Source organism: Nilaparvata lugens, chromosome 12, assembly GCF_014356525.2.
Source record: "Nilaparvata lugens isolate BPH chromosome 12, ASM1435652v1, whole genome shotgun sequence".
Classification (NCBI taxonomy): Eukaryota; Metazoa; Arthropoda; class Insecta; order Hemiptera; family Delphacidae; genus Nilaparvata; species Nilaparvata lugens.
Window position 1 is genome coordinate 29,355,446 of NC_052515.1, and position 22,099 is coordinate 29,377,544.

General features: G+C 35.9%; 1 protein-coding gene across 2 annotated transcripts in view; it reads right to left on the minus strand.

The window, feature by feature from the left end:
* LOC111049790 (LIM domain only protein 3-like) overlaps positions 1 to 22,099 on the minus strand; it is a 312,916-nt gene that overhangs the window by 68,699 nt on the left and 222,118 nt on the right. For both annotated transcript variants that reach the window (XM_039439328.1, XM_039439327.1), the window contains one exon: positions 14,903 to 15,017. The gene's annotated coding sequence lies outside the window, so the exon portion shown is untranslated. The remainder of the gene's footprint in view (positions 1 to 14,902; positions 15,018 to 22,099) is intronic.

The following is a 22,099-nucleotide window of genomic DNA, read 5'->3' on the forward strand; positions in this document are numbered from 1 at the left end:
AGGCCAGAAAGTTGTCTCTTTCCAGCCGCTCATGGAAGTAGTTAATAGTCATCCGCTAGATCGGGCGAGTGTCCAATTTCATCATCAACTGAAGTCGCCATGATTTCAGTTCCAGTTTCGAATCAAACTAATTCGCTTCGCAACCAGTTTTATTCAATTATTTATTGTTGATTATTTTCAAAAATGCTTGAAGATGACTGTGGTATTCCAAGTGAAATTTTAAAAGAATCTGAAATCCTGACTGCAAATCTTCTACCACTAAAATCAAGAGATAGGTACGATAGCTTAACGAGTATTCTTTATTTTGTATTCTTTATTTATTTTGTCAGCAATACCTGTAGTGTGGCGAAAAATATCGTTCGCACCACGGGCAAAAATGTTTTTCCAGCTCTCAATCTTTTCTAGTCCTCGGCCTACGGCCTCGGACTTGAAAACCGATTTCGAGCTGGAAAAATCTCATTTTCTGCTCTAGGTGCGAAATATACTATTAAAATGTGAATAACATAACCTAACTTTTAGACATTGGCTTACTTCTATCCAAATTCGGAAAAGTAACAGTTCTGGGCTAGGCCTGTTGGTCCTTTTCTAATCATGTATTTGATTTGTGTACTGTTGAATGTAACAAATAAATAAATAAACATAAGTGACCTCCAAATTCAAATTATGTTTATTTATTTGTTATTTTTACATGAAAGCACTGGTTGGGATAGCAAAACTGAGGATACTCCGTGTACTACCTCACTCCCAAATTAGTCCACTTGACAAGTTGAACTTGAAAAGTTTCATTCACTTGATACTAACTCAATGAGCGAATTTATGATAAATGATTCATAATTATTATTAAACGAAAATCCAAATTAAATGCTGTTATTCACCCTGAAGACTTCTGCTGCTGCAAATATTGACAACAGGGTAAACAGATAGATGGAAATTCGATGAGCGCTACCATTCAAAAATTATTTGTCTGCCCGGAATAAATTATTAATGTGTGTGTGTGTGTGTGTGTGTGTGTGTGTGTGTGTGTGTGGTGTGTGTGTGTGTGTGTGTGTGTGTGTGTGTGTGGTGTGTGTGAATGAGCATGTAGATGCATCCTAATTGGTGATTTCTCATATGTCTAGGAAATTGTCTGTCACTCAAGATTGGTAATTCAATAAAAAATAAGCAATAAAACAAAGGCAGGAAAAACTTTTTTAGATGGTTTGATATCATTGATATGCAAGCAATAAGAAGCCACCGGCCAACAGAAGGCTGGCAGGACCAGAAACGTATTTGAAGGCTGCATATCCTATATCCATTCCAATTTCCTTGGACAATAAATTCACGGCCAGCATTCTCCTCTAGAAGGCAGAGCGAGAGAGACAGAAATACTAGAAGAGTAGGGAAGAAGAACGGAGGGAGAGAGACAGGATGACCAGAAGAGTAGGGAAGAAAAATAGAGGGAGAGAGACAGGAAGACGAGAATAATGGAAAAGAAAAACAGAGGGAGAGAGACAGAAATACCAGAAGAGTAGGGAAGGAAAAACAGTGGGAGAGAGACAGGAAGATTACAAAGGAAGGAAGAAAGAAAGCAGAGGGAGGGAGATAGAAAGACGGGAAAGGAAGGAAGGAAGAGCAGAGAATGGAAGCAATCCAATCCTTCAGAATATCGATGCGTGAAAGATTTAGGTTTTGAGATGAGTGGCAAAAGAAAATGGCCGATATTCACGCTTAGTCACGCCGTCTACATACAATAAATGTGCTTTTTCTACATTATGGTGTTTTTGTGTAAATGTGAGTGTGCTGGTATCAATGCATATATTTGCAGCTGAAGGCATGAGGATGGGATAGAGAGGAGGTACTTGAGAGACAGAGAGAGAGAGAGAGAGAGAGAGAGAGAGAGAGAGGAGAGAGAGAGAGTGATTCAGATTCAGATTCCTTTATTCATGTGTTTAACAAAACATAATTCAACTTACGTTCTAGCGTTAAAAATAAATACCAGTAGCGGTAAAATGACATGGTGAATCATATTAAACTGATGAGTTCTACAATAATATTGAGCAAGAATAATGATGAAAAATGCTAAAGTTAAGGTACTACTGTAATGTTTTCACATGAAACGGTGAAGTTTGGACCTTAAGAAGTCCATTCTCAGAGAGGGTATCAAGGATACCCTCCCCTTCAGCACTTAGCCGTAAAAAAAAGTTAAAAATTCATGAGAGAGAGAGAGAGAGATTCAGATTCAGATTCAGATTCCTTTATTCATGTGTTTAACATGGTGAATCATATTAAACTGATGAGTTCTAAAATAATATTGAGCAAGAATAATGATGAAAAATGCAAAAGTTAAGGTACTACTGTAATGTTTTCACATGAAACGGTGAAGTTTGGACCTTAAGAAGTCCATTCTCAGAGAGGGTATCGAGGATACCCTCCCCTTCAGCACTTGACCGTAAAAAAAGAGAGGGAGATATGTGGTGGAAAGGAAAGACGTAGAATAAGGTAGAGATGGAAGGAGACGGATATCAAGAAGAGAATGAGGAGAAGAGAGAGGGAAATATGTGTAGATCATGATGAGGAAAAGAAGGGAGATATGTGGTGGAAAGGAAAGAGCGAGAATAAGGTAGAGATGGAAGGAGACGGATAATAAGGAGAGAATGAGGAGAAGAAAGAGGGAAATATATGTAGATCATGATGAGGAAAAGAAGGGTAGAGATGGAAGGAGACGGATAATAAGGAGAGAATGAGGAGAAGAAAGAGGGAAATATGTGTAGATCATGATGAGGAAAAGAAGGGAGATATGTGGTGGAAAGGAAAGACGTAGAATAAGGTAGAGATGGAAGGAGACGGATAATAAGGAGAGAATGAGGAGAAGGAAGAGGGAAAGAATTTGTAGACTAAGATGAGGAAAAAGAGGATGTGTAAGAAAGAGAATGATAAGGTAGAGGTGGAAAAAGAGAAAAAGATGAATAAAGAGAGGAAGAAGATGAGTAAGAAGGAGCATCACATCTATGATAAGGAGGGAGGAAAGATTGAAGAATAAGAGTCATAAATAAAAGGATATTGAATAAAATATCGAATACGTGCCGATTGTAGTCAACGCTGTCTACGAGGCTGGCGACCGAAGCAATGAGATTCATGAGGGAGAGAGAGTGAGAGGGGGACAGAGGAACAATATGCTTTCAAGAGGAGAACAGCTGGCAGATAAATAAAGATAGACATATAGTGATGAGAAAATTATGGGTGGAGGAAGATCTGCTTTAATTTGACAAGGAAAGTGAATTCTAATTGCATTAGATTGGATTACAGCTTTTTAAATAATGTATGTTACAATATGATACAGTGGTTAGTGAGATGTGGATATTTATCCATAATAAAACCCTGAAAATGACTTACTCCATTGATTTTGAACATGAATGTAATTCTTCACTAAATTCGTGATATTTCGATGTTTCATAATGCTACAATATATTCTGGCTTCTACATTAATTCACATTGAATGACAGTATAGGTAACTATTCAAAGTTCTACAGAATATGAAGACACGGTTTTGATTTATTTATAACGGCGTGCATTCAATTGCAGTAAATGATCAGTATGTGAACAAAATTGCTTATTTACTTAAACAATTGACTGCATGCCTTATTAATACGCTCGGAATGGATTGAGAATATGATGAAATATTCACCACAATAAAGATTTAATGCTATGCTAGAATATCGATAGTATGAAATTGTTATGTGACAACATAAATCGAGGGTGTTTCAATAAATAATTGTCGACTCTCTGGGAAGGATATAAAAAACATCCTTCTCCTCAGCACATGACCGGGAACATTGGAGAGAGAACAGAACTATTGGAGAAAGAATAGTTGAAAGCAGGCATAGAAGGGAAAAATGGATGAAAAAGGGAATAAAAATGCGATGATTATTATTAAACGAAAATCCCAATTGAATGCTGCAATTTAGCCCGAAGACTTCTGCTACTGCAAATATTGACAACAGGGTAAACAGCTGGATGGAAATTCGATGAGCACTACTATTCAAAAATTATTTGTCCCGGGCTGACAAATAATAATTTTAGTATAGTAGTGCTCATCGAATTTCCATCTAGCTGTTTACCCTGTTGTCAATATTTGCAGTAGCAGAAGTCTTCGGGGTGATTTACATCATTTAATTGGGTTTTTTGTTTAATAATAGTTATTCATTAATTAGCATTTGAACAAATGCAACTTCCAATTTATTTTCATCTGTAAAAATGTGATAGCTTGATCTAGATGAAGAAAAGTGTGATGTAGATAGATAGATAGATAGATAGATAGATAAATGACTTTTATTTACACTTTACAATAAAAGTGATGTGGGCGAAATTGAGACAATATGAGTAAATGTGAGGCAAAATGAGGTAGGATAGACAAAGAGGAGGGATATGTATGCAGAATATTTTGGAGAAGGAGATTGAAAACCAATTGTAGATATTATGAATGAACAAAACAAGTATAGAGGAATATGGGTTAGGAAAGAGCAGTGACATGTTACAATATGATGCACGATATACGAGAAATAAGTACAATAAATAAGGAGATCAGTTGACTATGTAAATTGAGTAGATGTTCAAGGGAAAGTAATATATATGGAGAGAATGGAGAAATTACTTCAAATGAAGACAACTAAATTATATGCAGTGTTAAGACGAACGCTACAAAATGCGTGAACGAGACATTGGAATAGAAGCTGAAAGCAAAGAAATTCGAAAGGGGAGAAGATGGTGATGAGTGGTGGGAGGGGAAGAAACTGGAGGAATAAGAGGAAATGGAAAAACAATAGACGATCGAATACATTGCAATGGTTTCTGTTTGAGATGAGAGGGTTATCTGTTTACTATACAAAGCCGCTAGCTTTAAGGGATGAAAATCGAATTGGAAATATATATTGGAGAAGGAAACGTGGTGGGTGGCAATATTGGAGTGAGAGGAGGAGGAGTTGGAGGAGGAGGAGGAGGAGTAAGAGGAGGAGGATATGAAGAAGAAGGAGGAGTAGAAAAGAAATCAAGACGTGGCTTGTTTCGGTATGAAATGAAATATGGCATCGCTTTCAGAAATACATTTTTGAAGGTTATGCATTGATCTGTTCTCGTTCATCTTGGAAGAATTTGCAATTTCTCTAGTCAAATTCGTGTATAAAAAGTGGAAATGATAATTTAAAGAATTCTTGTCAAACATTTCTTCTCATGCATGACCTTTCTATTTCGAATTCAAATTGCAGTTTTAATATTTCACATCCATGTGATCTCACAGAGTTTTTTGCAAACAAACCATTCATTTCTATCGTCTAACAGTCTACTAGTAGTTCCGTGAACAGTACTCGCGCTCAGTAAGTTACATTGATCTGTTGTTATGTTTTCTCAAGAATTAATAAATAATTTATCAATTTGAAATGTCTAGAAAAAATCCTAAAATAAACATAGAGCTTTCTGTCCTATCGTACCGTGACGTGTCGTCCCGGAATGTGAGTGTGAGCGCTGTTATCAGGTCTGGCTGCAACTGTCTACAACGTTGATACAAAGATACATTTTCAAGATGTTCGATGTTTCTAACGAGTAGGATTAAAGTCAACTGTCTACTAACGTTGATGGAAAGGTGCGACGTCGACGCGCAATTTAATAAGGAACATACCTGTTAAATTTCATGAAAATCTATTACTGCGATTCGCCGTAAATGCGCAACATATAAACATATCAACTATAAACATTTAAACATTAAGAGAAATGCCAAACCGTCGACTTGAATCTTAGACCTCGGTCAATTAACAATAGATAATATTGGACTTGATCAAAGGAAGTAGATAAAAAAGTGGAAGAGAGAGAATGAAGCACTAACACAGATGAAATTAAGAATACAAAAAATCCTTGTCATTTTTTTAAAATGTGAGAGTAATAAATAATTTTTAATTTCTTCAGTACCAAGGAATTGGCTACGTACGTGAACTGAAGCGATTAATATTATCATTATCAAATTGAATCTCATTTGACTTCCCCATCTAGACAGTTTCTAGTTATTATATTAAATCCTTCAACATGTCGGGGATTTCCAATCATATTCAAATCATCAGAAACTTCTAGAGTCTATCTAGAGTCAACATATATTGTAAATCAATATGAAAGCTTCGTTGTACGGGTCTGGATTTCACTATTCAATAAGTTACTATTGAGTAATCTTGCCTCCTTCTTCAAATAGGAATAATGTATTGGAAAGTCAATAATTGAAATTTCAATTGATGAATCTAATACAAGTAACGATAAAAGTCATACCGTAATTGATGTGTTTGGAACCGGCCTTTCAAGAATGACTTCCAATAAAAATGATTGAAACAGATCTTCATCCAAATAGATCTACTCCTAATGTATGATGTTGATGAGTTGTGGGAATAAAATAAAAACAAAAGTGTGAGTCTATTATTTGATTAGTCCATGATTCTCCAGAAAGGGAATAGGGAGAATCAATTAGTATGATAGGAAACCTCACAAAACAGGATAATATAAACAGTGTAACTTCAAATCCACCTATTATGCACGCGAACCGAGAAGAAGGAGAAAAATATTGTTATCAAACTTAAAATTAATATAGAAATGAAAATGAGTAAAGATTCTAAACAACTTCTCTCACAGAACTTACTCAAATAAATAATATCATAATGAGATTTCCCAGCATCTCTTGAACGTATGGAAGTTCATTGAAGAAATCAATATTATTGAAATCGGTCAATATCCATGAACAACTGATGACGTAATACCCCAGACTTGAGCACGTACTTTATTGTGTGAGCAAGTCCAAGATATTGGAAATAGGCTGACAGCGAGGGAGGGCCACATTGCAATTGAGAATGTGATGTGCGAGAAGAAGATGGAGAAGAAGAAGAAGAAGAAGAAAAAGAAGAAAAAGAAGAAGAAGAAGAAGAAGAAGAAGAAGAATAAGAAGAAGAAGAAGAAGAAGAAGAAGAAAAAGAAGAAAAAGAAGAAGAAGAAGAAGAAGAAGAATAAGAAGAAGAAGAAGAAGAAAATGAATGAGAAGTGAAGTGGGAGTAGTCGATAGGGAAATTATTTAATTTTTCTGAAACGTTTTCTTGAGGCTTGCGTCCTCTGCCATGCCTCGTATCAGTGGTAAGATCTGCCTCGAATGCCGTTTATCCAGGGTTCAATCTTCATTCCATTAAGCGAAAGCTAGCCGAGGAGGGAAGGGTCTCCTAACCCTCCCCACCATAGCCCCTACCACACAACTCCAAAGCTCTGACCAGATATCTTTAGCGAAATTACTTCTCACAAGGGTGGGAGAGAGAAGACGAGTCAGGAGAGATGGAAAGAAAAAAGAGAAATAGAGAGAGGGAGATGAGAAAAATAATGGAATGAGAATAGGGAGAACTGGGATGAATGAGAGATTGGAGAAACAGAGGAAGAAAATAAAAAATGTTGTGTTTAGAGAGTTCATGATGATTAAGCTGGTCTGAAAGAGATGAAAGGTCATGTGATACACAATATTTCAAATAGAATAAAATTTAAGATAGCAATTAAATAAAATCTGAAAAATCTTGTAAGTTGAAATAATTTTAATAGTATATTTCGCACCTAGAGCAGAAAATGAGATTTTTCCGGCTCGAAATCGGTTTTCAAAACCGATTAAAAGATTAAAAGCCGGAAAAACATTTTTGCCCCTGGTGCGAACGCTATTTTTCGCCACACACAAAAATAAACATATATATATATATATATATATATATGAGAATAGTTGTTTACTAAGCACTTCCGAAAGCAGAAGTGGAAAGTTATGGCTCTAGCAAATCTAAGGTAATCTGAATATCTGGAAATTGTCCAAATATTTTTATCTTTTATTCTGATTTGTCTAAATAACCTGATAGATGATGTTCAATTATGTGGGAGGTTGAGTTTATACTTTTTTATTCTTTCAAATGACAATAAGATGATATTATTAGTCTATAAATGTTTTAATTATTGAATAACGAACACAAATAATGAAAAGTTTTTTGATCAGCTGTTTTTTGATCACCTTTCTTAGTTCCATGTTAGCGGCTGGAAAGGGTACTCTTTCCGGCCTAGGCCGGAAAGAAACCTGTTCGGACGTCAGACGAGAGACGTCTGCAAACAATGTCTTTCAGATCTACGTAGGGACTGGAAAACAGCTGCTTTCTGTGCAGTGTGGCGAAAAGTTTTTTATAATAATGGGTACTACAAGTTTTTTTTTAAATTAATTTATAAGATAGCGATATCCTTTTCATAAGGGGAGAGAGTTGGATCGAGATGTGTTGAAATGGATGGATTGCAGGGTTGTGAGTATAATCACAGAGTAACTGTAGCATAAGTAGATATCACAAATTTTACTGTTATCTCAAGCCGATTACTGTTGATTATTGTCGAATTTTACTATTTTGTTGGGATGAGAGTGTATGAACGGGACAACATGAGAGACTACCAGTGTCACACAGCTTCACGAGAAAAAAATTACATGAACTATCGGCTTGAGATAACAGTAAAAGTTGCGACAAACGCCCTATACCATGGGATATCTACTTATGCTATTGTTTCTCTATGGTATAATCCTAGTAGATCACCAAAAACCTTCCCTAAACTAGAATAACTAGGTTATGTAAGTTAATCTATAATATAGGACCTATTTTGGGACTTTTGAGACCTTCTATATAAAAGAAGATTGAAGAGATAAAAATGTAGAATTGCATAAATAAATGTTCAAATTCACATTCATAGAGATGAATGCTCAAAATCACTACAGAAGATCAATGAAAATTTGGAAGCATTCAAATTACAAAATCATAGAAGAAGAGGGGTATAGAATATGATTACATTCAATGCTCTCTGCATAGAATCAGATAATGTATTGTTTCCAACTATGAGAAATTAGATTATGAAATTATTCCAAAACAAAAATAGTTTGATGAAAGAAAGCTATGAGAGAAATAGGCTGACAGTGGACCAGTGAGTAACATGTAAGGCTAGGCACACACCAGTTAGTCAAGACAAGACATGATCAGACATGTTTAGTCACATAGTTGCTTATGCTCAGAGGAAAGTTGTGTGTATATTTTTGGCTTAAAAACTTTCTGAAATAACTTAATTTATCCAAAGTGCGGTGATATTAAGTGCAATATTTGACTATAATTTGGTATTTTAATCATTCTAAATTCAAAATTTCTAGCTCATATATATTTTTGGACAGAACTTTGAACTTTAACTTTCCTCAGTAAGAGCATAACCTATTTTTCCGGACATTTTATTATTTATCAAAATTTTGGAACAGAATAGTTTTGGGCTATGCCTGCTGTTCTTTCCCGATCATATTAATATGATTTGTATTTGTATCAACAAATGAATAAATAAATGACGCAACTCACACTGATTAGTCATTGCAATTAGACATGTCTTCATAAGCAACTATATGAAGTATTGTGACTAGACGTGACTAGTCTTGTCTTGACTAATCGGTGTACGCCCAGCCTAACACTGATACCAAGTCCAGGTAATGTTAAATGTAACATTACACACTGTAACATTATATTATATACTAACTGGGAAAGCCCAACAATCTCCATATACAAACTATATATACACAAAGGTAGTATATATAGATCGTTGGGAAAGCCTGGAGACTGGAGATGCGATTGTTGAAATATGTGGTCGCCTAGCAACAGAGCGTTGAAGTGCAGTGACCTTGACCGGCTGACTGTGAACTAGAAATAGCGTTTTGAGTGGTGGGAGGGGGAGCCTACAAATCAGCTGATCATCCGACCTTCAACCTACTTTCACTACTCAACCACTACAAACAACTCTCTGTTCATTCATTCAACATTATTTCATGTCCATTCATAGAAGTTCGTTTAACGATGTTGAAAAAGTGGAGTATGTTTATGCAGTATGCACTATCATTTTTTCTTGATTATGCAAATTCATTAATAAAATTGGAAGTTAATTGTTTGGACCCACGACTAAAAAATACAGAGTGAGTCTGGAAACTCTTCAATAATTTGGAGACTATTGTAGATATAATACCGTAACTTCCAGGATAAGTTATTGGTCGAATACTCTACCTTTAGACGTACAACTGAATTTCAACCCCTCATAAGCGGGTGACTTAGGGGTTGTAACTAGAATATTTTAAATGTAAAAACCCATTGTGTGGTACATTATTTTAAAGGCCTTTCTAAAACAAGAAAGTTTACAGAAACAATGGGTGTTTACATTTATAATATTCGATTTACAACCCGTAAGTCACCCCCTTATGAGGGGTTATTGTCTTAAATACTCTGACGATTATTCTCCTAAAGATCAATGAAAACTGATGATATGATGATATCTAATATTTAAGCCAATTTAATATTTAGTCCAAGTTGTAAATCGTAGTTCAGACTAATTGCATCATTTATCTGGGTCTCTTAGTTTCAAGGTCTTTCCTTGTGAGATAGCCTATGAGTGAGGTCCACGCTATAATGGCAGTGAAGAAAGATGGGAAAAAACGTTTTCGAACCTCTGTCTTGTCAATGCCTTCTATAGATGATAGATGATACAGGTTTATTGATGTAATTGTTTATTCTCGTTTAAAATAATCAATTATATTTTATTGAGCAATAAGTTATATTCTTTAATAATTTCATAATGAAATTTCATAGTTAGGATGGAATAATCTGTTAATTATTTATTCTACATTGTTGAAAGACGATCTGGCAACAGAGCAAAGCGAGAAAGACAAGGATAGTAATAGCATTGCTAATCAAACACTGCCATTATAACGTGGACCTCACTATAGTAGGCAACTGTGATTTTATATAATATCTCAGCTATTTCATTTCATGTCTAAGCCTGTATTTAAACTGAGATTAAGTTTTGAAGGTATAAAGCGAGTTTCCAAGATTTGAAGATGAGCTGCATAAATCACTGCAATGTGGAGTGAATCATAATTTTTTTTAAACAAAAACAGCAAATAAATGAATAAAACTAAAAAACGCCAAATACTCACTACAACATTTATAAACTGTAATGAAATTGGAATTGAACAGAAATAGCAACGAATCAACAAGAAACTTGTTCCCGATACTCTCTGCAACATACAAGCTCTAAGCACAAAGTTTACTACCCAGATATATATTATTGAATGACAATCTACCTAGCCTACCAAATTCTTTGATCAAAGCTGCAAACTGCTCAGTCCCATATCCACTTTATCAAATATACAGAACCACATCAAAAATAGGAGTAGTATAAAAATTTATCTAGACAGCAATCCAATCCCACTGCGCAATTCTACTCTCCAATTCCACCCCCTCCTCCTCCTCCTTTACCTTTCACTTTTCATTCGTCAACCCTTCTCCTCCACCTACTCCTCCTCTAACTCGTCCTAAAACCTCCTCCTCCTCATCATCCTTCTCCACCACTTCCTCTTTTTCCACCGCCACCTCTTTCTCCACCTCTTCTACTCTTCTTCCTAATCCTCCTCCTCCTTCTCTACTACCTCCTCTTTCTCCTCCTCCTTCTCCTCCTTTTTCTCCTCTTCCTCCACCTCTTTAACTCTTCTTACTACTTCTCCACCTCCTCCTATTCCTACACTTTCTCCTTCTTCTTTTCTTCCTCCTCATCCTCTACTACCTCCTCCTTCTCCTCTTCCTCCCCCTCTTCCTAAACTTCCTCCTTCTCCTTTTCATCCTCCTTATCCCCTTCTATGTCCTCCTCCTCCTCCTCCTACACTTCCTCCTTCTCCTTTTCTTCCTCCTCATCCTTCTTTTACTTATCCTCTTCCACCTCCTCCTCCTCTACTATCTCCTCCTCTTCCCTCTCTTCCTACACTTCCTTCTTCTCCTTTTCTTCCTCCTCATCCTCTTCTATCTCCTCCTCCTCCCCTACTAACTCCTCCTCCTCTTCCTACACTTCATCCCTCTCCTTTTCTGCCTCCGCATCCTCTTCTTCCTCCTCCTCCTCATCCTACACTTCCTCCTTCTCCTTTTCTTCCTCCTCCTCCTCCTCCTCCTACTCCTCTCATAGTGTGTCACCTAACCGAAACAATAACTCGCTCCCCCCGCTCGGCACTTGAAAACCCCCACAAAACCGTCGACTTTCTAATCCCAGTGGCTAATAAAATTTATATAAGGGTTAAGTTTTCAATAATAAAGATGTGAGGCCACGACTGCAAAACGGTACAACCGTCAAAAACAAAGGTTGCAGGGTTTTCTGCAGTCCCTCTTCTACATATTGGATCAAAACGAGACGCGCACCCCCTCTCAATTCTCCCCTCTCACCCGGACCCCTTTAAGGGGGTTTTTACGGGCTTCGACTTCTTTTTCAATTTTCTTTCGGCCGTCGTTTCTCATTCACATTTCAGTGTTCCCGCAATGGGTTACGATTGTTTTTTCGTGCGGGGAAAGAGGTGAGAGGGGTGGAACGTCATTTGGAGGGTTGGAACCTAATTTTGGGGGCTGTTTGAGAGTGAACTGCGGTGAGAGTCAACTGTGCGAATAATGTTACCTGTATTAGCGAGGTGGGAGTAGATATCAGAATATTTACTATAAACTATTTTTGCCTCACCTACTGTAGACATACATGTGAGCATAAATTAAATCTTCATTAATTAATTATTATTTATAATATCATGAATAAGGATATTTCGTTATTATTTATAATTGAATAAATTAACATATCCTCAATTTTTATGTAGGTATTTTGGTCTAGTGCCGTAGCATAATACTTATTTATTTTTTGTAAAGCTTCTTTGTATTTTGTTTTTTGGCAAATAAAATTATTCATTCATTCATTCAAACGACTCGTACTATAATAATATGTACTTGTATTGAGCTATCAATATAAGTGATATTGTTTCTTGTATTAGAACTGAGGTTGAAGTATATCTATATATATATATATATATAAAAGCGAAATGGCACTCACTCACTCGCAGAACTAAAAATCTACCGGACCAAAAACGTTCAAATTTGATAGGTATGTTCAGTTGGCCCTTTAGAGGCGCACTAACAACGGATTTGAAAAGAAAAATCCAAAGATACGCCCAAAATCAGCGTTTTTCCAGCCTTTTCTCAGCTTTATCGAGAACGAATGAACAGAAAATATTTAAATTTAGTACAGGAGCTGAGCTAGGGTGTAATAATGTTGTGTTAGAAGGAATTTGCAATAACGTCAAAGATACGCCCAAAATTAGTGTTTTTCCAGCGTTTTTTGCCTTTTCTCAGATTTATCGAGAAAAAAAGAACATAAATTGTTCAAATTTAGTACAGAAGCTAAGCTAGGGTGTAATAATGTGTTAGAATTCGAAATAACGCCAAAGATACGCCCAAAATCTGCGTTTTTCCAGCGTTTTTTTTGCGCTTTCTCAGCTTTATCGAGAACAAATGAACAGAAAATGTTCAAATTTACTACAGAAGGTCGGCTGGGGTGTAATAATGTTGTGTTAGAAGGAATTTGAAATAACGCCAAAGATACACCAAAAATTAGCGTTTTCTCAGTTATTTCATCAAGTAATAGACAGAAAATTTCAAAATTGGTACAGAGGTTTAGCTAGGGTCTAAAAATTTTGTGATGAGGTGACTTTAATATTTAATCAAAGATACGCCCAGAATCTGCGTTTTTCCAACGTTTTTTCAGATTTTCTGCTTTTCTCAGTACTTTGACTTTCAGATGGAATGAAGCATGCTCAAATGAAAAATGCAGTCGAGCGGAGCGAGCCCACTGATCTTATATTTGGACGATCCAGTCGGGGGTCCAGGGGGCGGAGCCCCCTTGCTAGACGGATACGGTGAGCGAAGCGAGCCTGACGGGTAGTATATTCATTAGTTAATAGGATATTCATTAGTATAGGATATTCATAGTTATTAATAGTACATTATTACACTTTCATTAGTATGCACTTGTATTTAGCTACCTCAGTTCAACATCACACATAAACATAAATATTGGCAACAATGTACTCTGTTCTTTGTACACATTACTTGATAATATTGAATACTCCAGTCAAGGTGTACATTGTTCATATTGGGTAGGGTACAATACACTTTTCACTATATATATTTTTTCATATATTTATTTATTGATATTGGGTGATTGACTGTACATAATCTTGACCTTGTTTCATTAAAAGGCCTATTTTTGAGTTATTACAATCTGGACCTGCCATCCTAAATAAGAAATAATACCTACAGCGTTAAACTGATCCCAAATCAAAAATAATTCCGACGGTTTATAAGATTCCACATACGGTGCCACATGCTCATATTAAGTTAAGCAGATGCCGGAGACATATTCTGCAAATTATATTGATGTCTTTCTACAATAGATGCATGTTTGGGAACTATTCTCAAACAGTCACAGAAGGCTAACCTCAGTCAGCTCATCCTTGAATCTTCAATAAAAATAATGTTTAAACCATGACTGTAAGCCTTGGAATATCGTGGAATCATTGCTATTTTCATGGTCTCATTATTTTATTTAATTTATGCATAGAGTATTCAAGGACTCTCACAAATACCTACTTTCTATCACACCATTTCTCTTCGAATTTAAAAAAAATCAGGCCCGGTTGCACAAAGGCCTGCTAAATTTTAATCATGATTAAATTCCACGAGAACCAATTAAAAAAAGTTTCAATGGGAAGAAGGCTTCTCTGATTGGCTGTCTATCTTCAGATCGATTGTTAATCGGGATCATAAAGTTGACAGACTTTTGTGCAACCAGGTGTCAGTGTTTGTTCTGAAATGAAAGTAACCTTGACATGAGACACTTTGGAAACGGTGTTCATTCTCAGATTAGAGTATAAGCTAATCGCTGCATCAGAAACCCAATCCCTCAAAATGAAAAATAGTAGGAAATGTTGTGGATTCTATAAAAATGTATTGTAGTAACTGACCAGCTGCGTTTTCGTTGGTGTTGAGCATAACTTGAAGTGGTCTGGACTCGGGTCAAAGCGACTTCCTGCCCGTTCTAGGTCGCATCGTTCTCGTCATTTGCTATCACTATCCAATCTGCAACATGATTTGTAATTGTATTAGCAAATGAATAAATAAACATTAAAAACAACAACATCATAACAATATGTCAAGTACAGTGGTGCATTGAAAACTTTAAGAGCCAAAAATGTAATGCACCCAACACTAATCTACGATCACGTGATGGTATTTATTATAGTGTGTTCTATTCCAGGTTTAAACCAACAGCTGATCAAGTCCAGTGGTTCATAAACCCTCAGGCCTTATATGCACCATCTACATTCAACGCTAGTAGACTCATATCAAGAGTTCAAGGAAGAATTTTTGCGCAATCCGCGAGAAATAAGGAAAAAATTTTGCGCAAATCCCCCTCCCCCTCCCCCCTCCCCCTCTGCGCATGCGCAAACTCCCCCTCTCCTCCCCCTTTCCTCCCCCTCTCCTCCCCCTTTCCTCCCCCTCTCCTCCCCCTCTCCCTCTCCTTCTCCCTCTCCCTCTCCCTCTCCCTCTCCTTCTCCCTCTCCTCTCCCTCTCCCTCTCCTTCTCCTTCTCCCTCTCCCTCTCCCTCTCCTTCTCCTTCTCCCTCTCCCTCTCCTCTCCTTCTCCCTCTCCCTCTCCCTCTCCCTCACCCCTCTCCCAGTGAGGACGAGGGGGAGGAAGAGAGACAGTGAGGGAAAAAATAATTTCCCTTTTTGGAGGAAAAATTCCCTACTGTCAAATTAAAGTGAATCCATCTTTCTACTGTCAAATTAAAGTGAATCCATATTTCTACTGTCAAATTAAAGTGACTCCATCTAATGTTATACTGACAGTGAGAGTCAACCTTGGAAGATATGCTCAAATTATTCTCTCAGTCAGATCTTAAGTCAGCATCATGAAGCTCTAAGAACCCAATTCAACTTATACTGACAGATTAAATTCCAGTCTAGTATAGATAAGAAACTCTTTTGTAGATGTGCTAAATACTGACAGTGAGAGTCAACCTTGGAAGATATGCTCAAATTATTCTCTCAGTCAGATCTTAAGTCAGCATCATGAAGCTCTAAGAACCCAATTCAACTTATACTGACAGATTAAATTCCAGTCTAGTATAGATAAGAAACTCTTTTGTAGATGTGCTAAAACCCTATTACTCTTTAAGTTTCTCGTTCTAGAGTTAGTTGCAAGGATCTTTAAGTGCAAGGATATTACTTTAAATGCAACCCTAAAATCTTTAAATGCAAAGTGAATCCATCTTTATACTGAGTGAATACATCTTTATACTGTAAAATTAAAGTGAATGCTAGATGAGTGAAAAAATAATTTCCCTTTTTCCCTTTTCTACTGTCAAATTAAAGTGAATCCATCTTTCTACTGTCAAATTAAAGTGAATCCATATTTCTACTGTCAAATTAAAGTGACTCCATCTAATGTTATACTGACAGTGAGAGTCAACCTTGGAAGATATGCTCAAATTATTCTCTCAGTCAGATCTTAAGTCAGCATCATGAAGCTCTAAGAACCCAATTCAACTTATACTGACAGATTAAATTCCAGTCTAGTATAGATAAGAAACTCTTTTGTAGATGTGCTAAATACTGACAGTGAGAGTCAACCTTGGAAGATATGCTCAAATTATTCTCTCAGTCAGATCTTAAGTCAGCATCATGAAGCTCTAAGAACCCAATTCAACTTATACTGACAGATTAAATTCCAGTCTAGTATAGATAAGAAACTCTTTTGTAGATGTGCTAAAACCCTATTACTCTTTAAGTTTCTCGTTCTAGAGTTAGTTGCAAGGATCTTTAAGTGCAAGGATATTACTTTAAATGCAACCCTAAAATCTTTAAATGCAAAGTGAATCCATCTTTATACTGAGTGAATACATCTTTATACTGTAAAATTAAAGTGAATGCTAGATGAGTGAAAAAATAATTTCCCTTTTTCCCTTTTCTACTGACAAATTAAAGTGAATCCATCTTTATACTGTAAAAAGTGATTGGTTTGCTTTCCACCCGACAGTTAAGAAAAATTTCACAAATTTTCTATGTGCTGTACAAACCGCAGGCGTTGCTTTTTAAGTGTGCTCTCCGAGAATATCTATAGTAAATTTAGTACGAACAAGCATTCCAAAAATAGCTATAGATATCCTCAGACCTATATCACTTGGGGTATCAGCTCTATTGATGTCTTAACAGAATGATCTAAGTTGATCTTTTACATTTTTTATCTGCAATGTCATACAAGCATTTCCAAAGTTCATCGGTATTTGTAACAATAGTTGAGAAATCATTTGCACTACAATAATGTAGATGACCTGTATCTAGTATGTTCAATAATTCGAAAATCTCAGATAAAATTGGAAAATGTACATTTTCTGTTTTTGTTAACGGTAAATCATCGCCTTGGAATCCTGTTGAAAATTTAATAGTTTTTGCAATAGAATCAAATTCATTGAATGAAATTGACATCAAGAGGCGAGATAATTTTTTGAATTTAGCAAAGCTAAAACACTGCATGACCTCGATTATGTTATGAACAATAATGCGCACTTAGCTGTAACAGAGTTGACTCTGAGGGGGCGTATCTCTTGATAAGCTCAAGCTGTAACAGTTGTGTCTGAGGGGGCGTTTCTCGCGTGCTCACTCAATCAAGTCTACACTGATACTAAACCAAAATGTTCGAGGAAATATCTGAATTAAAAAATTTCACTACAACAATACATCATAACTTCATCTTCAATTTTAATCAATTTATCTACAGACAAATTGTATGGACGGTAATAGCACAAATAGTCTTTTATATCGTTCAAATTAACTGTGCTTAGAAAAATAGCCTTTAATTGTTTCGCCAAACTATAATTTTCACTAGATGATTTCTGAATTGCACTTTCACACTCATCATACCAGTCTATGCAGTTTTTTAACCTCACTTCCAATTCGTTGTCAGCAGCTAACCACTTTGCCGGATCCATCGTTGTCGAGTAGTAAAACTATGTGTAGGCTGGCACTATTATAGAGTAATTAAACGGTCTTTCTTTGTCTGTAGACAGACAACATGTGCGAGCTTTATGCAGTCTCAGTGCATGCGAGCAATAAACACACTGTAATTCCTTTCCGTTGTAGAAGAATCCATAACGTGCAAAGTTTCTTTTCTGAGCATTCGTATACATAGGCGCCAATTTCATACTTTTCATACGAGTATTCTCGCACAAGAAATTATTTGTTTGATACATATTTTTAAACAGCAGAGAATTATAATGTTGGGCAGAGAATAAAGCACACCTTCCATCGGGTCTATACTTATGTATCTTACATGCATCATAACACCACGAAGTGGTGAAAAAGCTGAAATCGGGCTTGAGAAAGTCCTCCGGTATGCATTGTACGTTAGAATGCAATCTTCTCAAAAACTTTGCTTTCTCAGTTCCTTTTGTAAAAATTTTTTCATAACCTGCGAGGTATTCACGGATAATTGTCTCATTCCATTCCAAATGTTATGTTATTTTTCATTCCAAATCATTCCAAATGATTTGTTATCCGCGATCTTTTGAATAGAATAAATGATTGGAGTAAATTCAATTACCCTTTGATTATAGGAATTGATTCTTTTAACAATCTTGGTGAAACTTATTTTGATATTCCTGCCACTGAACTCTTGAGTACTGTCATAGGAGCTAGAGATTTGAAGTTTATTTTTTATTATCGAGGTTATTGTGAAATTAATTTTCTCAATATACCTAAGCTATCTGATAGTCCGGGAGTTGAGTACCCTGTAGGATTCTTTGAAGGTAATAATAAACATGAAGCATTCATAAACTCTATGATTGAATTACGGACCCTACTTCAAAACACTGATAACGAAAATGCTAAAATATATAAAAATATTCTTCTTAGGATCACGCATAGAAACATGTCAATATCAGGTGATGAACTAATAAGCGTCCTGAATAACAATATGAACATCTATGATAATAATTTGAAAAGATTCCTATTCAAAACAAACTCTAAATACCGAATGGGATATTGCTTGGAGCAGGGTGGAAGTTACGTAGAATTTCAAGAGGATACTTTAAAATTCTCTACTAAAGAACGATATGTTTTAGTCACACGTAATACTACACTTATGCTGAATAGCGAATTAATAAAAACTATAAATAGAATAACTCTTCATGAGTGTAAACTTCCTAAAATAAAGTGGTATGACGGTGTTCCCGGCTGTGGTAAATCTTACTTTATAGTCTCGCATCATGAGCCTGGCAAGGATCTAGTACTCACTCAAACACGGGCAGGTATTAAAGCAATCCGTGAAACTGTCATTGAAAGGTATGGTCGAAAACATTGTAATCGTCTTAAGCTTGATTACAGGACAGTTGGCTCATATATAATAAATCATAATCAGAATAAAACATACAATAGAGTTTTTATTGATGAAGCTCTACTTATGCATGCGGGTTACATCGGTTTTATTGCTAACTTGAGTAAGGCCTCAGAATAATTGTAGTTGGTGACGCAAATCAAATACCCTACATTGAGAGAAGTAATTATGCCACAAGATGGCATAAAATTTCAGAATTCTGCGAACCTTTTACAAAACAAACGGTAACTCGTAGATGTCCTATCGATGTTTGTTTTGTCCTTTCCACTGTCTATGAAAATATTACGACGCTTAATGAAAGAGCTATCTCAATTCTGCCTACTTACAGAAATGGGGAATACCATCTGATACAACCCGACACTTTGATATTAACATTCACCCAAGAAGAAAAACTTATGGTGGGTGATACTATAAAGTGGAGAGAGGATATTGCACTTCACACAATCCACGAAGCACAAGGGCTAACTCATAAAATGTTATTCTAATCAGAATTAAGTACAAGGAGAATGAAATCTATAACAGCATGCCCCATGCGATTGTTGCCTTGTCTAGACACACTGAAACTTTCAGGTATTTAACAACCAGTCTGGTAGATGATGCTGTGGACAAACTAATTAAAAAACTTAAATTCATAGATAGTGAGGGGCTTGTTGAATGGAACAAGGAAAAGAGAAGTGGACCTGATGATATAAGTTATGAGTGACACTGAAGAGGTTCTTAATATTTTAGAAACAGAAAATGAAACAGATGTAATCGACGATTATTTGAACTATCACTTTCACGAGGACAGAAATAAAGATGCTGAGTGTTTCAATATTATGTCTATGAATATACGTAGTTTGAATGCTAATTTCGATCAGTTTATTTGCTGCCTCAATGATTTGAAAACTGATATTCACATTATAATATTAACTGAGACCTGTTTGACTGCAGATATGCCGTTCATTTTCAACATTCCTGGATATACGGCAATAAATCAGTACACTAAACAGAATAAATGTGATGGATTATGCATGTACATAAAAGATTGCATAGGATTCAATGAAGTTTCACTCGATATCTCTGATGCCAATGTAGTTAGTGCTGACTTAAGAATTGATGATTTTATTGTGAAGGTGATTGGGGTTTATAGATCACCAAGTAATCAAAATATTGATAATTTTCTTAATAGTCTGAGTAATGAAATCAGTAAAATTCCTAATGGAATAAATGTATGTGTGGCGGGAGACATGAATATAAATACACATTCAACTAGTGTCCTGTTCAAAATTATCTGCATATTTTCAATAGTAATGGCTATAAGTCTTACATAAATGGTGATACCGAGTAACAACCACAACAAATTCTTGCATTGACCACATTTTTTATAAAAATTCAGGCAACCATTCTATGTTCACTAAAGGAGTTATATTTAGGACAACCATAACTGACCACTACGCGGTTGTACTGAACTTGGTGAAGGTCCCTATCAATAAGGATAATAGAAACGTATTGATAAACACATTAACTAGAACCAACTATCATGCACTATTGGAACGCATAAGGAATGAAGATTGGGGAGAAATCTATACCGTGAATGGAAGCATTGACACTATTATGGATAAATTTGTCGATCGTTTGACCAGTCTCATCAATCAATGCAAGAAGGTAAAAGTGATACCTAACAGACTTCGTCCCCTGAAGCCCTGGATATCTGAAGGCATCATAAGATCAATAATCACGCGGGACAAAATGCATTCTAGACTCAGAAGAGATCCTAATAACAATATCTTAAAGAATGAATATAAGGCTTATCGTAATGGTTTGAATAAGATCATAAATCATGCAAAGGAAGTCTACTATAAAGGGAAAATTGAAAATTGTAATAACAACAGCATGAAGTTGTGGAAGTACATAAACGAGGTTATAGGTGAGGCCAGTATCAAGGAAAAGAGTACTGAACTTGATGCTCACTCCCTCAACAATTATTTCACAAATGTGGGTAAATTACAAGCTCAAACTATCAATATCCCTGATAATACTGGTGATCGATTTCCTGCAATACAGATCGATAATACGTTTTTTATGAGACCAACGTGCCCAGTTGAAGTTGAGGCAACTATTAAAAATCTAAAGAACAACTGCAGTCCTGGTATTAATGGTCTAGGTAATATTACGCTGAAGAAAATAGCCAATTTTATATCTCAACCTCTCGCTTTCATTTTTAATAGATGCTTTGAGGAGGGATATTTTCCCGAGCACCTCAAATCAGCTAAAATAAAACCTCTATTCAAACAAGGTGACCCGACTAATCCCTGTAATTATAGACCGATTAGTCTTATCAGCAACCTTGCTAAAATAATGGAGAAACTAATAAAGTCAAGAGTTGTTTCTTTCTTGAATCTTAACAAAATAATCAACAAGAACCAATTCGGTTTCCAAAATAGTAAAAGTACATCTGACGCTCTAATAAAATTCATCAATACTTTATCTGATAAAATAAACTCCAATAAGAAAACTATTGCGGTCTTCCTGGATATACGCAAAGCTTTTGATACAATACCTCATAATACTTTGTTCAATAAACTAGAGTCCTATGGTTTCAGAGGAGTCTCGCTTAAATTGTTCAAAAGCTATCTGAGTAATAGAACCCAGTCCCTAACCATAAATGATCAATCTAGTGTAAATAACTTAACTTCTTATGGTCTTCCTCAAGGTACTGTACTTTCTCCCATCCTTTTCATACTCTATGTAAATGACTTTTTAAATTAAGACTTCTAAACTCT